Here is a 7673-nt window from a genome sequence, read left to right as displayed (position 1 = left end):
CATTTCCTTTGTCCTTTGTTATCCAGTTAATTGCACCACATACATATCGCAAATGGTTCCAGGAATATTTTGAAAATTAACTTCTCACCCCGAGACAACAGCCTATTTGAGCTTATCTCGAACCTCAGCAAAGGCCCAACAACTTTTGTTTTCTAGCTTTTTTTTTTTTTTTGTTTTTTGGTTTTAATTTATTTATTTTTTGTTGTCCTTCTTCAAAAAAAGAAAGGAGTGGAAACCCAATTCAACCCGCTTAAGTGGCTAAAAAAGCGAAACTTTTTTTCTGTCGTTGTTTTTCTTGTACGCCGCAGCGAACTAAAAATTAAAATTAAAAATTATTACACGCCATTCAAGGAACCTCATTTCATCCTGAAGGAGTTTCCTTTTCATTTTTTTTTTTTTTTTTGTGTTGCTGCTTCTCTTTGTCAGTTGGTTTTCTCTTATTTGGCTTCGGTGACAAGGTATACCTAGGTACGTAGTACTTACTGTGGTATCAAACCCCCCACCCTCGACCCCTTAGACAAAACAGTTAGACAAAGGCCAAAGGCAACCCTTGAGCAAATAATACTTAAACCCTCATTAAAGTAACTGAAAAGCACGCGGGAAGTCAAACCAAAAAGAATCGCAGTTTGTACTTACTTGGAAATACGGTAACGATTTTGAAATACCTATTATGAAAATAAAATATATATACATATATGTGGGATTTGTGCCCACAAGAATTAGAATAGTTGTTATATTAAGTATATAATTTATTTGATTAGTTAATTATTATAATAATAATTGGTTTTTTGACAAATTAGTTTTCTCTAGACTCCTCGTTTTCAACTCTGCCTTGCCACCTCGTCTTCTCTTTCCTTGCCAACTCGTCGATCAGTTGCTTCGGGAGTAGGTCTGGCCTTACGGGTTACCATACCATCCCCACATATACCTATTTGGAACTGTTGTCCTCTGATCTCTCCTTTTAATCCCTAATAATAGCTTAATCAATGCCTTTGAGACTGTATGCAAATGCTTATTCTGATGCTTTGTGGTTCTGATATCATAAGGATTAAGATTATGGTTACTCTAACCATGAAGGAAGAATCATTCATCACTTCGGGAGATACTTTGTTACAGCTTTTCTCATAACGACTTCAAAGCATTTAAAACTGCAAAAAGTGTTTAGAAGTTGTGTCCTAACTGAAACGAAAACGGATTTCTCTTCATAAGATTGGTAATTCTAAACTAAATTATATCAATATGTATGGCTAACCGACATCATGCACATGTTTTGAGAATATGATGTTATATCATTTAAGTATTTTATCTTGTAATCAAACTAAGAAGACCAATCCTAGATAACAATAGGGTTTAAAAGGTAAATAAGTCCATGTAACAAACGCGACTCAAAAATGTAGAATTTAAATGTCGACTTAACTTCCCTACTAAACGAACTCTCAGTCTTTTTAATAAGTCTTATTGCTAGTGAAAAGATACCTTAAAATTATGATGTCGATCTTGCAGAACCTACATAAAGACCAACTTCAAGGACGAGAATGCCATAGTGAAACTAAAAATCGATTAATGGCTTGATTAACTCATATAAATAAGATTACCAGATTTGGAGTTATATATAGAGCGGTACTCTAAAGTTAAACAAGCTTGGAAGCTTTGTATTTTTATAATGTTAACAATGAAGTTCTTGGAAGAACTCCAGAAAAGACAAAAACAAACTGATTATAAGTGGTATGTGTATCTTTTTTATAGTTTCCCTACGGTCACACATTTTGTTGTGTAAAAATATACTCTTTCCCTTCTGCTGCAAAGGGTATGAACCGAGTTGAAAAAAATGTATATATATATATAAATGTCACCCTTGCTCAGTTAATATAAACAAAGAAAAACAACAAATACAACAAATGCAAACTTGCTAAAAAAGTCAAGCAAATTTGGCCAATTTGTTAGACTTTCTACGCCCCCCTTAACCCCCTGGACCTTTACCGCCATCGCTTACCCTTTGGGTAAAGTAATTAAGTTTTGTTTGAAATTTTTGTACTTATGCTTTTGTGCCGGACACTACTTAAGAGGGGGAGTACATTTTCGGTTCCCTCTCGGTTTTCTTTTTCTTTTATTTTCTGTTTTACATTTCCGTCATTTATTTGTACTAAAATACAAACACAAAAGAAAAGAAACTAAACGAAATGAAAAGAAAAGTGGAAAGGTTTTGTAAAATTTGCTGAAAAGAAAATCTTTTCTTCACATTTTGCTCGCTTTCTCTTTCCATTCCCTTTTCCTTAACGCATTACTTGCAACAACAAATAACATCAATTACAGATACTGCAATAGCAACAATTGCCGATCAGTGGAGAGAAAATGCTCTTAAATGAAAATCGCATTCCCTTATTGGAGTCCCTACCATCATTTGCCTCCTTTTTGCATTCCCTTATTTCTGCGAAAATAAGCGTGAAAAGCTGCGACAAAAGTGTTGGAAAGTCAATGGCTTTGTGGGGTAGAACTTCGGGTTCAGGTTCAGGTTCGTTTGCGCATACAAAATACATGCCATAAATTATTTACATACTTCGGTGAATTCAAAATACATTTCACTGATGTAGTCAAACGAAATGGTAATACTCTATTCAAGGATGTGAACTTTACATAGTTAAATTAAATAATTGTGGAGTCGAAGGTTTAGAAAGATTGTTAAAGATAAGTTTTTATTTATTTTAAACTTATATAATATGTATTGGGATTTGTAAACTTACAATTCCTTGTAAAATAATATCAGCAGTTATTCTTAAAGTTAATATTGCGGCTATACAAAAATTACTAAGCTTCTAAAACTTCCAGGGCCTAATGTTTAGTATCTCTTTTGCGCCCCAGCCGAACAGGCTCCGAAGACCTCACAAAAATTATAAGAGAGGGTAAAACTGGAATTAGTCTCTCACATTACTTCGGGAACAAATCGTCGCTTCTTTTAGTTCATGTGATTTCAACTGCTGTTGAAAAGTAGAGATAGGTAGACTATGCGAAGAGATATTACCGTGACGTATGAAGTAATGTGACAGAAAATAACTTTAAAATTGCTTAAAAAACTTTTGACTTTGCGAATTTATAAACTTTTTTCAATCTTAAGCGATCTTTGGAAGCAATACCTCTTTTTAATGCTTTAAAAATTAAATTCATAAAAAACCATTATCTTTTTATTATCTGGATTTTCGACCTTTTTAAATTTAGTTTCTTCCAATATATTTCGGAGTCCGTCGGAGACCATCTTTAGGGGGTACAATTATACTTCTTACTTGAGGCGTCGCGACGACGCGTCGTCTGTTTCGTCGAACCCGTAAATTATTTATTATTTGCAAATAAGGTACTTTTTGATAGATATTTTTTAATTTGCATTGGAAAGCAAACTTCTAAATCCCCACATTGGGTGCAACCCTAATTTAATGCTTTTTAAGAATGTGGAAATATCAATTACTTAAAACTCCTTAATAATATACCTATTTTTATATCTGTTGAAAACTTCTGACTTTATTTACAACCACACATATCCCCCGACTAACACGGTAGATAGGTGCCTGGAAAAATCGCATTATAATATTTATTAATTCAAATAGACTTCTTAACTTTAAACAAAAAATAAAATAATTCGTCAATATTTTTCTTTTAATAAATCAATGGTTTTTAAATAATCAGTCATCAGCGACTGTTTGCTCTTTCTATGAATACTTTTAAGGACCTCCTTATCAATAGCTGTCTGTCATTTGATAATCTGTTCAAAAGCTTGAGCACGCTCGAAAGTAAATTCGAAGTTTTCGAACTAGTGGACATAAGAACATAAAACAAAGCTGGAAAACATATGTTAAAAATATTTATCTAGTTACTCTAGTCTTGTTTATTTGATAAAATCGTATTGAACGAGGAATGAGTGAAATTTAAGAACCGTGTTAAACCGAGGTCCTGTTAAGCGAGCACCGTGTGACCATTCCATAAGAACTTTTTAAATTTTTAAGATTTTATCAAGGTTAAGTTTTTGCAAATGATGTTTACAGAAGTAAATTAAGATATGTAATGTAATCTTTTGATTTTGTTTTTTGACACGATATGATCATTGCTCAATATATTTTTTTACTCCATGGTGTTTATTTAAGGCAATTAACCACTTACTACCTTCAAAGGGGTAAAGAGTATAAGGAAATGTCATTACTATTATAAATATTGAACATAAATTCCGCATCGTTTGTACATTTTTGTCCTCATGTATTTAATTACTCCGACAGTTTTCATTAAATTGGTTGGCTCTTGGGCTCCGCCAGAGTTCTGGTCCATTGCCACGATCCAGCATCCTGAAACCAGCATCCAGGAGGCTGCATCCTGAAAAACTGAATCCTGCTTTTGCTTCTGCTCCTGCAGCTGCTGTTTCTGCTGGTCTTCTGGCTAACCATAAAGCAGGCGAAAATATCTTGCAATTATATTTGCATGTGAGCTCAAAGTGTTTGGCCAACAAAAAGCAACAACAGCAAAATAAAAAAAAAAATGAAAATGAAAACATGTAAGGGGAAATCGTGAAAAATAAAACAAAATAATGATGATGGAGATGGAAAAACGCCGGCCAGGCAAATAATAAAAATGCTGCCTGGCAATTGCCCGGAATCGTTTCGCAACTGCACCTGCCCCTGCATCACACACACACACACATACCCATGCAGACATTGTAAATTTGAGTTGAGTTGAAAATGCATTTTTCATGCGTTAATTTTTCATTTTTAATTATTCGATTATAAAGACCCGTTTACATAATTGAAAGGCCTGACTGCCAGGCATTTAAATACGTGCTGCCTTGTGGGCTAGCCATTGGCTCAGAAAGTTGGCCAAAAGAGAAAAGAAATGAAAATTGTGGCCTTAAATTCATTGTTTAACAATCTTAATTTTAGTCTTTCTTATTATTTTTGCCTTTTTGCCTTGGCCAACAACGAAACAAAAATATGTTGTTCCAAGGGATAAAGAAACCAAAGCTTGGCATTTTATTTGGCACTCTAACTAACTAACTAACTAACTTACTAACTATATAAAGACTTGAACTATTTGAACAGTAAATAAGTTTGTTGAAATATCACCAAAAACCATGGGCCATGGACCATGGCCAACTATTTGTTAACCGGTTTCCTTTTTCTATGCTTTTATATAAACTAAAGTTGAACTTATGTATATATGTATAAGCATATTTTTATACACACACACACACACACATATAAATGTTTAACTAAAAGCGTAAAGCAAAGCAAAAATGCAGTTGTAAACATTTATTTTTATAAAAATGTTGCTAAAAATTCAGCACAAGCAGCACAAGGCAAACATTTGAGCCACATATTTTCGTTGGCCTTCTGATGAAGAACTAAACTATGTTGCAGCCGTCGGCGCTGCATACACACACACACACACACACACACACAGAGACAGAGAAAAAGAGATGTCAGGGGAAATCTCGTGCCAATAACTTGCAACTGCTTATGAGATGAGAGGAGTAACCAAACAACCAACCAACTAACCATAAGACCAACCGTCCAGCAACATCGTCGCGACAACCCAAAAAGAACTAGTTTTGAGAGAAAAAAAAAGAAATACTTAAAAAAAACTCAAGGCACTTTATCGCATATGTGGGAATGATGGTGGGTGGTTTGGCTCCATGTATCTTTTGCCCCCAAGTATGTGGACTCTCAAAAAAGAAAAAGGGGAAAACGAAATCGAAATGCAAGTTTTTATGAGCAATTTTTATCCTGCCTGCTCAGCTTTGCGCCATCTGAGCTTATCTGCAGCTTAAGGACCAGCAGCCAGTTGTCAAATTGGGGCTCAGCTGTCAGTCAGCCAGTCTATCTGTCTGACCGATGCTGCACACGCTCCTATGACTAAAGTGAGTTGTCGAAAAAACTAAGACAGGAAGGTGAATCAAATAGAAGTTTAGTAGTTAAAAATGTGTTTAAATATAAATATGTACACAACAAAATTTAAAAAAATAATTCTTAATTCGTTAGCATGAAAGTGGAAACCCAAGTAAATATGTTTGATTTGTATATTACTCAGAAGATATTTAAAAGGATGAACCAAAGCACCATACTACATCGTATACATATGTATGTATATGCTATATATAAGTTAGCATACTCATCTTCACCAGGGACACCAGGAAACACTTTTCCGACAAACGATCCGCTGAGGACATCTCGACAGACCTCAGGAATCTGCTACAGGAGCGCGACACAGTGAAACTTCGTCATTCTGTTCTCAAACGACTCGGTGACAATTGGAAACAAAACCTTTAGAAGCCTGCGTAAGATCAAGTAAGAAAATCGCCCGGATCGGACAACTATATTATATACTTATTTAAATAAAATTATGTCAAAAGAGTAGGTCACTCTTTCGGTGATGTCAGCAGAAATGAATTGGTTACAAAGGTGAATAGAAAAGTGCTTAGTGAAGTTAATATTGGGTCAAGCGTTAAACTTACTCAAGGTGTAGGAAGTCATTAATGGAACAAGTGGATAGTGTGTATTATTATGGGTCACAATGTACTTCCTAGGGTTATGGGACGTGTGTGTTGTCAACGTGACTTTAAATGAGAACGGGTAGTTCAGCAGTTTCTGGTATTGCGGCTGGTCTTGCTGCATCATAGTTGGTCGGGGTGCAGGGCATGGTTCTACTTGTTCTGTAGGAGTCGGCGTATCGTGGAGAAACGCGTGTGCTAACTTATATAACTTATAGATCGGATAAATAGAGAATCGGCTCTTATCAGCTGACTTTACGAACTGATAAAAACTTCAGGGATGCTTTCTTTTAAATTCTACAATCTACTCTAAGTCTATTGAAATGAAATTACCATTTGCTTCCATTTGCGCTTTTAGCTTTATGTCAAATGTTTGGCCATGCGATTCGATAAGTCAAAATCTTCTTTTCATGTAGAATCTAATTTGAATGAAGAGGATTCATCAGATTCATCAGTGTGAACCAATAATGAAATAGTTCTTGGTATTGCAAAGACGGAACGATCCACTCCAAAGACTACATAGACATCTACATAGAAAACGAAATGAGACTAGTCATGTGTTAGTTTATGGTACTTTCAAATAATGAAGTAAAACATTTAATGCGAAGAGTCATTTCGAAATGCCAACGTGTTAGTTTTCCCCTTAATAAAATCTTTAGTGTATTGAGAAAATTATCTTAAATATTTTGTTTTTTTGCAATTTTTTTTAAAAAAACCTTTTTGTAGCCTTTCGACATAAATGCCTCAACTTTGTCGCGGTATTTGCAGACAATGTTTGGGGAACTTAACTAAACGGAAATTCCACCAGCTGTCGGCAGATGCAAAATATTTAACTTGGGGCCATAATATATACTTTCATATGTATATATGTATATACATATAAAAACTTATAAAGAAGAGATGGGCTTTAAATTGCTTGTAAAGAAGTATAACGGGGAAAAAATAAGCAAAATCTCTGAATTTCATTATCCTTGAAACAAAAAAAAAAAAAAAAAAAAAAATGGAAAAACTAAATGCTCTGTGATTGATTGTTTTGTATACTTAATTTAATGAATTATTTAAGCAAAGTCAAAGACGGAAAAGAAACAGAAACAAAAGCTAAATGCTTATAACTTTTGTTTTCTTATTGGAATTTGTTGTTGCTGTTTGTTGT

Source organism: Drosophila tropicalis, unplaced genomic scaffold, assembly GCF_018151085.1.
Source record: "Drosophila tropicalis isolate 14030-0801.00 unplaced genomic scaffold, ASM1815108v1 contig_3, whole genome shotgun sequence".
Taxonomy (NCBI): domain Eukaryota; kingdom Metazoa; phylum Arthropoda; class Insecta; order Diptera; family Drosophilidae; genus Drosophila; species Drosophila tropicalis.
The sequence above is the reverse complement of the archived record's forward strand: the minus strand, read 5'-3'. Positions refer to the sequence as shown.